Source organism: Nicotiana tomentosiformis, chromosome 7 (assembly GCF_000390325.3).
Source record: "Nicotiana tomentosiformis chromosome 7, ASM39032v3, whole genome shotgun sequence".
Lineage (NCBI taxonomy): Eukaryota > Viridiplantae > Streptophyta > Magnoliopsida > Solanales > Solanaceae > Nicotiana > Nicotiana tomentosiformis.
The window spans coordinates 12,410,872-12,423,649 of record NC_090818.1 but is presented as its reverse complement, the minus strand read 5'-3'; the positions used below and the strand labels follow the sequence as shown (position 1 = coordinate 12,423,649).

The following is a 12,778-nucleotide window of genomic DNA, read 5'->3' as shown; positions in this document are numbered from 1 at the left end:
AAAGGTTTTCAATATTCAGGGTGCCAAATTATTTTTTAAAGTACACATACATATTTATACAAGATTTCTGTTGAAGTTTACGGGTCAAGTGACCCCTCAATTATACAAGCAAATCTGCCTGCCTCTGCACGTAGCCGATGCTAACTTGTTTGAAATTGAAATGTAATTATTATTTTTGTTGTGTCGATTTCGAATGGCGAGGGGCTGTTGCGACTCTGGCTGTACCAGGTGCAGTTAGTGGTTTGTGGGGCTACTACATACTTAATATGGTTATGCTTAAATTGACTTGATATCATTTGCAAAGTCTGTTTGTTCAACCCCGTTATAATTTGTTCCAGAAAAGTTATTGCCAAAGTGGGGCGATTAAGCTGCAGCTTTCTTCACTTAAACACTGTTCTCTTCCATCCATATACACCGCCATAGATTACTTTAACCTGCTATAATAGATCAATTTACAAAGTATTATGGTATTAAAGTTCTTTTCCTGTCAGTAAGTATAACTTAAATCCATTTGTAATTAATACTTAAACTGTTAAACATAATCTTTTGCGTTGAACAACAAACACGTATTGTTCATGTAACTATAACATTAGGGCTCCTTTACTATTACCAAACGGTGCTAAAGCGTAAAAAAACTAATGAAAGTAGGGCAACCTAAGGCTACAAATTAAAGGTGGTATATCCGTGGAAATATACTAGTAGGAGGCAATAATATATTCTTTGGCTATAGGTAAAATAAAGGGGACTGTTGCTAGAAAAGGTAAATAAGTGAGCACTCGAGCCTATACAATAACAACATTAACAAATTAAACTTAGTATAATCTCACAAGTGGGGTATAAGGAGAATAATATGACGCAGATCTTACTCCAACCATATGAAGGGCGGGAGATTGTTTACGATTGACCCAACTCGGGCATATAAAAAAAGACAGTCCAGCGCAGGCTAGACCACCAGGGTCTATCATACACCTGCATTTATGCAAGAAGTTATTTTCACGGCTTGAACCTGTCACCTCCGTCACATGGCAACTTTACCAACAACTCGGACGTATAATATAAGGATTTATTCCAGAAAAAAACAGCAGCATTTAAGAGAGAGGAAGATGAGAAGCCAGCTATAGAGTGTTCATTCTTTTGTATATGAATTAAATTAAAGGCCAGTGTCATTAAGTGCTAGGTAGTTGTATGATATTAATATATATATGGTTATTATTTACGACTTCTTATTTAAAATTTTGGGTCCATCATATGACACAACTGCGCTGTACAATTCCTTTATATCATTCATAACCATTCCAACATTAACCTCGTGAAAACGAGAAGAGAGTCAACTCCTTTGCTTTTTGTGAGGAATGAATAATTTAAGATATATGTCAAATATAAAGAAATAAACATAAAAAAAAAATTAAAGAGAATTCAATATATATATATATATATATATATATATATATATATATAATATTTTACTTAGCTACAAAGTATAAATTTTGAGAAAATGAGTGTCAACCCCTTGAAAAAAAGTTGCTCCGCCCCTATTCACCCCCTCTCCCAACTGGGCAACTGACAAAACTTTTGAACATTATATTTCGTTTATTTATTGTCCTTTATCAATCTATCTTTTTTATTCAAAAATCGCTCAACCAAATATTTCACCTGGAAATATATGTTTAACATTAACTTTTCTAATTGGACTTTAATTCTCTATATTTATTAGACGGAGAAGTACTGATAATTCTTTTTCCCATTTCGTTTATTCTTTGAGACTTATCATTGGATGAATTTTTTTGTATGGGAATTTTTTCTTTCCTATATAATATTTGAAATTTATTTACTAAAATTATCCAAGTTTGTATATTATCCGTCCTAAATAAGTTTTTCTTACAATTTATATACAATCCATTATTAGTGTCTTAAATTAGGAAATTCTTTACTTGGAAAAAGGCGTAACTGAAGGGAACGCAGTTCAAATTATTCTTCCATTTAAATAAGACTTCATCCAGTTGTGTGTTACCTATTTTAAGTCATAATTAGCACAACTCTTCTCTATTTTTGCCATAATTATCTATTTTAAGAAAGAATAATGTATGGTACAACATCATACAAATTATCTACAACAACATACATACTAAAAATAAATTTTATACAACTAATTATACAGTATACAACTTATCTACAACTTTCATACATTCTTACCCAGTTAAATACAACTACAATATTATACAACTTAAATATAATTTTCATACAAATTTTATACAATATGTCTTTTGTATGTATTTGTATATAATTTGTATATATTTTGTATGTGGTGTGTTATTCTGCTTCTTCTTTGAATTTAATCTGAAAATCCACTCAAATCAAATCTAATATTACCAAATACCCTCAAAATTGAGATATAAACTCCATAGAATATTCCCAATCGTTTGCAATAACATTCAATCCAAACAATTCTTTTTTTAAAAATTCGAATTCGAGTTCAAAGCTTCGAAACTTTTTAATGGCTGTCAATGGTGGAGAGTCAAACATCTTCAAAATTTATTGATTGACAATTTCAATTCGAATAATCTAGCCAAATAATTAATATATATCTACTGCTAGCTCGCCATCGAAACACCAACAAGAAAAGGGAAAGCTCAGAAAAGCTCCAAACTTCAGCCATGGAAAAATTTAAATCGATAAAAAATTAATCCCTTTCTTCGCCATTGTTAGAGAAAATTGTGAGCTTTAGAAGAAAAAACCTTGTAGAATCGGCGTAGAAAGATGGTTGATGTCAAAGAGAGAAAGAGAAAAATCCTTTAGAAAGATTGAGTTTTGTCTGGGTAAGTAAGGAATTGTGAGAATTTTTCGGGATTTACTAAATTAAAAGGCTAAAATCAAAAGATACTCATTTAAAACTAATTTGTATATAATTGATAAATTATATATGACCATTAGATTAAAATTTGATTAGGAAGGATAAATAAATTTCATATATAGTATAGGCAGGTAAAAATTTCTTTTGTATATATGGTACAATTAAAAACACAAAGTTTGATAATAATACTAGTGAGACTTTTATTTTTCTTCTTTATATAAGTTTGGAAATTGTCATTAATCACGTACTTATCAACTTAAATCTGTGAGTCATATTCATTGTTGACCTAATAATATTTTCTTTTACATCTTCATTATGAACTAGGAGAGAATAAATTATTCTCTCTTTTCCTTTCATTTTACCCTTAGATTAATTGATGCTGTTCAAGTGTTTATGACACGAGAGAGAGAGAGAGAGAGTATTGTTATTTTATTTTTTCTTAGTGTTCATACAATTCTGAGGCTAGCTAACTTGTTTCAAAATCACCATTATTACAAGTAATTAAGTAGCTAGTACAAGAAGAAAAAGAATGCAGCAATAGAATATCAAATCAAACAATTGTTTGCAATACTAAATTTATTAATGCAAACAAACATCACTTATTCCTCCGTCTCGCAAAATCTACATAAGCATAATCACACAGCTCAGTATAAGCTAAAAACTAAAAAAGTGATGGAACTAGAACAAGTTACATGTGTATAAATAAGCTTTCTATGCTTTGTACAAAATTGAAATTGGTGAATTAAAATGTTGAATCACCAATTATACAGGAAAAACTCTACAATAAAAGACAAACTAACGAATGAAAACTAATTTACTGTACCTCTAACGGATAAACCAGTAGTAGTAGTAATAGTAATTTCAAGCCTTTCTTTTCTTGTTGTGCAGAGGATTTGGTCCAGTGGGCACTCTCCTCTTATCGGACTCTAAGTCTCGAGCAAACGGAGCACTTGCCTGAGGTTGAAAAACTTGATGTTTTCTCGCCGACGACGGACCGGAAAATCGGGCCGGCGGTGGCCGGTCGATGGCGTGAAGTAATACAATTTGAGAAGTGAAGAGGAGAAAGAAGAAGAAAAAGAAATGAAAGAGACTGTTCATGTTTAAAGAATGTTGTTATGCTAAAGTGCTAGAAAAGGTAGAAAGTGGTAGCTAGCATTTTGTGATATATATATACGGACATGGTTGGTCCATGCTCCTGTATAAAATTGATGATTAAATTACATAAAATTCCGTGTCGCCATAAATTCTTTATTTTATTTCAATTTATTAAGTCTTAGGTGTTGAGTTTTCACACGTTGATTTTTTTATTGATTTATAGATATAAGATAATTTTATTTTTTGTAAATAAATATTCATTTCTTTATGGTTCAAAAGAATTAGCACCGGTCAAAATTTTTATCTGCATTCAAAATATGTACGAAATAGATATATGATATGTGTCTTTTATATAAGGTCTATCGTTTAATTGAAATAATTAATTTTATTTTTCGACTCTTAACATACATAAGTGTTACTCTTACGTCCCTTGAGATATTAACCACTAAACCATCCTCGTTTGCCTAATTTGTTTAATGTATTTTTATTTTCTGATTTCGGTGATTCTAACTTTTAATTCGAGGTTATTGGTGCTATTTTTATGTAGCAAAATTGATTTTTTTATTTTATTTTTAATTTAGCAAGAGAAGGAGGTGACGGTGAGTGAGGGCGATTGGACGGTTGTGATTAGGTTGACGTTTACAATTTAATGGGACGGTGACTTCACTTAGAGGGGAAGTGAAGGTTTTCATTGTCATTTTGATTACTGAAAAAGACGTAATTATCCTCTTGACTTTCACTTTCATAGGGTAATCATTTCTTTGGAAATTTTATCAGTAAGTTGGTGATATACGCGGCAAGGGGCATTCTGGTCATGAAAAGTCAAAGTCGAATGCCGACGCACTCATTAGTTAGTCCATTATAATACAAAAGTGTCCTAATATTATAAATTACTTTATTTTATGGTAATTAGTCGCACAACAACTATCTAATATGGTGGAAATAGAATAGAAAGGCTAAATAATTTTTGGGCAATGCAATAAATAATGAAGACTTTCCTTATCAAGATCATCTTTCACCAAGTCGTTTTCCATAACAGTTATAACTTATACGATTCAACTCAACTTTCCTTTTTTTCTTTGTATTGAAATTGCGGTACTAATGATGATAACGTGTCATCGAGAATTCTTTTTGTGGAATGAATAACTTAGTAGGAGGAAGAAAAGAGTGTAAAATGCATATTTTCTTATGAGAATTAGAAATAATAATAATAATAACAATAATAATAATAATAATAATAACAATAATAATAATAACAACTTGGGTTACATGCATCCCAATGATGTCAGGCAGGGGCGGATTTACAAGGGAGATTATGAGTCACGTTGTAACGACCCGACTTGTCGTTTTAAGAATTAACGTCTCATTCAGTGACTTAAGGTCTCGAGCAGTTTTGCAATATGTATTATGACCCGCGGGCATGGTCGAGTTGAATTACTGAAGATTCGGAATTAAATTAAAAGAATAATCCTTATTTAGAAGCTTAAATGTAAAGAGTGGACTGAAAAGTTGACTTTTGAGCAAACTGCTCCGGAATGGAATTTTGATGATGTCAATAGCTCCGTATGGCGATTATGGACTTAGGAGCGTATCCGAAAAATTATTTGGAGGTCTGTAGTGGAGTTAGGCTTGAAATGGCGAAAGATGAATTTTTGAAAAGTTTGACCGGGGGGTTGACTTTTTGATATCGGGGCCGAAATCCGATTCTGAAAATTGGAGTAGCTTCGTTGTGCCATTTTCTGACTTGTGCAAAATTTGAGGTCATTCGGACGTGGTTTGGGAGGTTTCGACGTCATTTGTGGAATTCGAAAATTTCTAAGTTCATTAGTCTTGAATCCGTGTGTAATTCATATTTTTGGTGTTGTTGAAGGTGATTTGATGGTTCGACTAAGTTCGTATGATGTTATGGGACGCTTTGGTATGTTTGGTTGAGGTCCCAAGGACCTCGGGTGTGTTTTGGGTGTGTTTCGGATCATTTTGGGCTACTTTGGATGCTGATTTGCTGGTATCTGGTGTTGTTCTTCGCGTTCGCGAGGAGCCTCTCGCGTTCGCGAAGAAGGATTTGACTTCTGGGATTTTGTTCTTCGCGTTCGCTAGGAAGGAAATCTCTATTGCAATAGTCTGACTTTGGAAGCTCATATCTCGTAATCTATAAGGAATTTGGAGATGATCCAAAATAAAAGTTGTAGCCCTTTGTGTCTAGTTTTCAGAAAGGTAAACCAATTGTCCTTCGGAGTTGTGTACCAAATGTTATGGTAGTTACACTACAGGCTGTCTAGGAAGAGTTTGGAAATCTCTATTGCACAAGGCTGACTTTGGAAGCTTATATATCGCAATATATGAGGAATGAGGAAATGAGCAACAAATAAAAGTTATAGCCCTTTGAGTCTAGTTTCCGGAAAGTTAAACCATTTGTAATTTGGAGTTTTGTACAAAAAGTTATGACTATTATACTAGAGGCTGTCTGAGAAGAGTTTGAAAATGGTTGTTGGAGAATTTGTTCATTGCGAACGCGAGGGAAGGGTCCCGAACGCGAAGAACAAATCTCTGGGCAACAGAATAAAGTCCAAATTCGTCTCATTCTTCCATTTTTGGACCAAGGAAGCTCGGGTGATGCGATATTTCGAGAGTTTTTCAAGGAAAACATTGGAGTAAGAATTCCTAACTTGATTTTGGTTAAATTACATGAATCTAGTGTTGTTTTTATCACTAAATTAGTGAATTGGGTTGAAAATGGTAGAAATCCTCTAGACTTTAATTTAAGATTTGAAGGGCGATCCGTCATCGAAATTTGATAATTTTGGTATGGTTGAACTCGTATCGGAATAGGTGTTCGGATTTCGTAAAAATTTTATCGGGTTCCGAGGGGCGGGCCCCGCGCTGACTTTTTAGAATAAAAATTTTAAGTTGGTGTTTTATTATCCGGAATTATTTCCAATGAATTTTAATGAAGTGGTACAATTAATTTGGATAGATTTGAGCTGTCTGGAGGACAATTCAAGTAAGAAGGCAATTTTGGAATATCGGCATAACTCCAATAAGGCAAGTATCTTGCCTAACCTCGAGTGGGAGAATTACCCCTTAGGTATTGAGTCTTATGTGAAAATTATGTGATTTGAAAGCCGTGTACGCGAGGTGACGAGTACGTACTAAGGCTTATATGTGCAAATTTTATTGGTTTAAAGTTTTAGGCATTCTTATGTATTAAATTAGATAATTGCTGGCATAAGTAAATCCTTGAATTATCACGCCTCATTCCTTATTTATCAAGTTTTTATTTTATATAATAACTTGGTGTTATTGTCATTTGGATTTTATGTGAATTACGTGTGATTTTTGATTTGATATTTTTCTTGGAATTAAATTCATGATGGAATCCTTATTTGCAAATATTTATTAAATAAGTTTAAATTGAGGAGTTAATATAATTATCAAGAATTTGGATTGATGAAGGTGTTGCCCTATACTGAGTATTTTTCACCTCTGTTGATTGTTTTGAGATTTTATATATGTTTTGTGGAGCCTTGGGCTATTTGTTGAAGAATTTATTGATTCTGCTACATATTTGGAATTTGGTTTTGGTCAGTGGCAAATTGTGATATGAATTGTTGTATTGTGCTGTGGTTTAAACACTCTCCTTGATGTTATTTATGCTTCCTACCTTGCTTGTTAATGATATACATGTGCTTGGTAAGGAAGAGTGTAATGCACGAAGGGTGATGCCGTGCTTTGAACTATATTATCATGCGAGGGAGAGTGTATAGCACGAAGGGTGATGTCGTGCCATTTGAGAGTGTAAAGCACGAAGGGTGATGCCGTGCTATTTCATTTATATTATCAGGTAAGGATGAGAGTAAAAGCACGAAGGGTGATGCCGTACAATTATTTTTATATTATCATATATTCATGGTACGAAGGGTGTTTCCGTGCAGGCGAGGACGAGAGACATACATTATATTGTAATATCGTTTTGTTGTGTATACATTCATGCCTTTATCTTGAGATGTTATTGTGCACCTTTATTTTCTATGTGACTTGTAGTCGTTATTGCTTTCTGTGTGCCTCCATTTTATTTCTTTTATTGTTATTGTCATTTCTCCCACCTAGTTGGTATTGTTATATGTATGCACGGTGAGAAAGATATAAATGCCCGAAGGGTGTTACCGTGCCAATTGATTTGATCTACATATATGTATTGGGTGAGAATGATACAAGTGCACGAAGGTATTGTCGTGCCATTTGATGTGATACGGTGAATATATTTCTCATGCCAGGAAAGTTAAATGAGGTGTCACAAGGTGACTTTTATTTGAAAGAATTATATTTGAAGGATATTTACTTGAAAGAATTATATTTGAAGGATATTTACTTGAAAGAATTATATTTGAAGGATATTTACTTGAAAGAATTTTATTTGAAGGATATTTACTTGAAATAATTATATTCGAAAGATATTTATTTGAAAGAATTATAATGGAAGGATATTTATTTGAAGGAAGTATATTTATTAAAAAGGATTATATTCTAGAGACTTTTATTGAAAAACTTATAGATAAAAGATGTATACTGAAAGGACTTGATTAATTGGTTGTACCTGTGTTTATTATTCATTTGAGTAATATTTTACGGTATTCTTGTTGCATTATTGTTTAAATCACTAGTTGATTTGTGTTGCTATTACTGCTATTTGTTTTCTATTATTTTGTATATCATATTGCACAGGTTATTAGATTAGTGAGTGTCTTGACTGTACCTCGTCTCTACTCCACTGAGGTTAGTCTTGATACTTACTGGGTACCGACCGTGGTGTACTCATACTACACTTCTGCATATTTTTGTGCAGAGCCAGGTATTGAAGATATCGGACTCGGATAGAGTTAGAGTGGGATCGCAAGGATTCAAGGTAGAGCTTCTTGGTCATCGCAATTCCTTGGAGTCTTTCGATTTTATTGTACTATTATTTATTATTCAAACAGTATTGAGTATTCGATCCTTGCGATCATTTCATATATTCAGTTAGAGTTCATGACTCAGTACTACCAGTCTTGGGAGGTTTTTAAAATTATTTCCACTTTTGGTTTCGACACATGTATTAAATTATATCTTTAAAAAAATGGCTTGAATTATGATTATAATCGGCTTACTTAGTCTTAGAGACTAAGTGTCATCACGACGCTTGTGGTGAGATTTTTAGGTCATGACACACGTGAACTCATGGTCACTCTGCAAAGGAAAAGGGGCCAAATATATCCCTCTACTTTGATATATTATTCACCTTTACCCTTCATTATACTATCGGGTTAAATCTACCCTCGCCGTTAGCAAAGTTTTCAAATTTGCCCTCTAATCTAACGAAAAGCCCCCTAAATCCCAAATTCCTTCTATTTACTACAATTTTTTCTCACAAATTACTTATTCCTACGTGTACTCTACCAGATAAGAAAATATCCTCGACAAGTTGATTTCTTATTCCACTTTATTATTTAGAGCAGGAAAACATAACAAACTCGCCACCTCCAAGCATGAGAACACTAGAAAATATTTCTTTGAAAGAATGTTCTGAAACTGGACATAAATTTAAACAAATCATTTAATTTATGATTTCTCAAACAATACTAAAGAATCATATGTCACAAATTTCATGCAGAAGTGCTTGCGCAAGCAAAATTTGCATCAAATGACATGCTAAATCCAAATCTGAAAGGGAATGCATTTACATGTATACCTACGGCCTTGTTATGCCGGTAGTCCATAAAAAATAGTAACTATTAGTAACAACTTCATAAGCGAATGCATTTCGACCACCTGAAGAATCAAATAAATCTCTTTCAAATTATCTACGGTATTTCACTTCGTTGCAGACGTACCCATAAACTGTGAATTCTCTATTTAATTTATGGTTTGAGCATAAAAAAAGATAAAGGGAATAATTATGCTATAACTCAACACTCCCATTGCTATAATATGGACCTTTTTTCTTCTCTGGTGGATCACACAAAGGAGATGACTAACTTGTGAGGAAGAATTGCAGTAAATAGAAGGGATTTGGGGCTTTCCGTTAGGTTAGAGGGTAAATTTGAAAACATTGCTAATGGCGAGGGTAGATTTGACCCGATAGTATAACGCAGGGTAAATGTGAATAATATATCAAAGTAGAGGGGTATATTTGGCCCTTTTCCCCTCTACAAATTTTGATATTTTATGTACATTGTCGCACCCAATTTTCTAGCAAAAGCGGATTTCGACGTCGTGACAACTCTTTTTAGAATGGGAGGTAGAGTGATAAAAGAAGAGTTGCCACCTAACGTTTTTTAAGGTGCGTTAGGGCACCTATTGTGCAGATAACTCTGTTTGACTAGTCAACGCCATCAAAGATCGGGTAAGGGCTCAAATTACCTCAAAGAGAAGGTGTTAGGTACTCTTTGAGGTCCAACACTATGGGTCCCGGCCGAACTTAAAATTATGCGAATTTTAATTAGGCTAAGTGATCAAATAAGCAAAGAGAATATAAAGGTAAAAGAATTTCAATATAACACAATGAGAATTGGTACAAATCTTAAGGACTATAAGGATACAACTATAACGGTCTATATTAGATGACTAAGTATATAAAGAGAAAGAGAGGTCCTAAGTTTTTTTAGCCTAAAGGATCACCCAGTGCAATATAAATAATACTTTGCAACTTCTTTTAGATAGGAGTTGCTCATATTATTCAGCGGGCACAGACTATCATCTCCTGCTACCCGGTTACTATGTTAAAGTGATTACCTAAAGCATTCTAATTCAATTCTAAGTCGTACCCTATGCATGCACTACCCGTCTCATACCTATGGTCCAGGAGGTATTGGACCTCTATTTGGGTGGTTCTAGACCTCACTTAGGCTGCTCAGAAATGTCAAAACTAGGCGACATACAAAAACACATTGGACTTCATATATAGGCAGTTAAGTTTCAAGTTTGCCTCCACACTTAAGCAACAAATGCACGCAAGATAAAATTCATGTTAAGAATTTTAGAATTAAGAAACTTAAATCCCTATAGACATGATTTCTACGTGACAAGGTATCAGGGCTTGCAAATAGTTTCAAAGGCCAAGCGTTGCTCATAGACAAGATTATACGATTTGCATGCTGATTAATGAAATTGTAGATTTTCGGTTATTAAGCATGCTGTGTCTAGGTGACTCGTGTAGTAAGGATTAATGAAAGGACCATTGGGAAGATCCCAGAAGTGCATAATAAACCATATTGAGAGGTGCAACATTGACTCTTATTAAGACGAAACAGTGTTGTCCTATAGACAGGATCTCTAATGTTTAGCACTTGGAGCTAATTTTATCATTACACTCAACCCTATAGACATGTTTTCTAGGTGTACAATGCGATGCAGTAACGAATGAGATGATTAAAATCATATAGGCATGGTTTCTAGTGAACAGTACGAGATAATAGCAAATGAGGTGGTCAAAATCCTATAGGCATGATTTCTAATGAATATGCTGAAATGAATTGAAACAAAGTTCATTGACATTTGTTCCTATAGGCAGGTTTTCTAGTAACATGTAGCAATAAGAATAATTGCAGCATTTGAATTCATGTTTGCCAACAGACAGTGTGTGTGTGTGTTTATCCTAATGACATGGTTTCTATAGTGCACATATAAATTGAACGGCACATATAACAAGTGAATCAATGAGTCCTATAGGCATGTTGTCTACCCCTTTTACACAAACATTAAGAATCTACCCCTTCCCCATTTTTACTAATATCCCAATCATTTATACAAAAGTTATAACATGCCCAATAATGAGTAAGATACAAAATGTTATACAAATAATGACAATAGGCCCACAACATGCCCGAATGAAGTACCCAGCACTATCTGGACCTTCAGCAGCATACCCAGACTTTCAACAAAGAGCCATGTTCATCAACATAACCCAGAATCCATAGAAGAGATCGAAGCCAAATCACACAATCATATTGCCAAGTATTGAATTACTTAAACCAACCAGCTTAGATATTCAGCAAATAATAGGAAGAAAGGGTTGAATGGGGTAGTTCAAGTTTCAGAGAGTGATTAAAGACCCAAATCCTAGTGTGTCAGAGTTCACAAGGGTCTCAAATGAACCCCCGAGCAGTGCTCACACTAGGGAGGTCAGTAGTAAGAGCCTTGGTAGCCTTGGCTTTTAGCCGGCCAAGAATGAGAGGTTCAAGATAACATAGGTAACAAATGAGGGAGAGTGGACAATAGTTGAGGGACAGGAATTGAGGGATATACTTATAACTTAGAATAGACATAGCAAAGTTGAGCATACATAACAGCTAATCAAACAGGTCACGGGAGTTAGAAGTAGGTTCAGTAGGGACTTAAAAGCAGGTTCAACACTTAACACATAGACAGTCACATATTGAAAGAGTTAAAGAAAGAACAAGTTTGTAGGATTGACAAAGATTATCATCCACAAATGCACAATACTAAACAAGTTGAAACCTGAGAGGTTCAAATTATGCTGAGTATACATCCTAGTGTCATTATCAGGAAACAAGACAATATATAGACATGATGGGGAAAACGCATTGTGATGAGCCAAGTAATCACAGAAGGAACAGGGCATCAAGTGAGTCAAAGACATACCGAGGGACATATTAGAATAGAGACAAGATCATAGTCAATAGAAAGGTCTCAACACAAATTAAACACATTACATATGCAAGACTATCATTACAGAGATTCAGAACAGAGTGAAAAGTAAACTCATGTCAAATAGCAAATGTAGGCATGCATGCATTGACACAGTAAACTAATTAACTAAAAAAGGTCCAAGTTATA

At 34.0% G+C, this 12,778-nt stretch overlaps 1 long non-coding RNA gene across 1 annotated transcript; it reads right to left on the bottom strand.

Annotated features, from left to right (window-relative positions):
* Nucleotides 1–3,389: 3,389 nt before the first annotated feature.
* On the bottom strand, nucleotides 3,390–4,024 carry LOC104115382 (uncharacterized). Its single transcript, XR_690596.4, has 2 exons — nucleotides 3,675–4,024; nucleotides 3,390–3,472 (listed from the first exon to the last, which is right to left on the bottom strand). It is a non-coding gene; the product is annotated as an uncharacterized lncRNA (long non-coding RNA).
* Nucleotides 4,025–12,778: the final 8,754 nt, after the last annotated feature.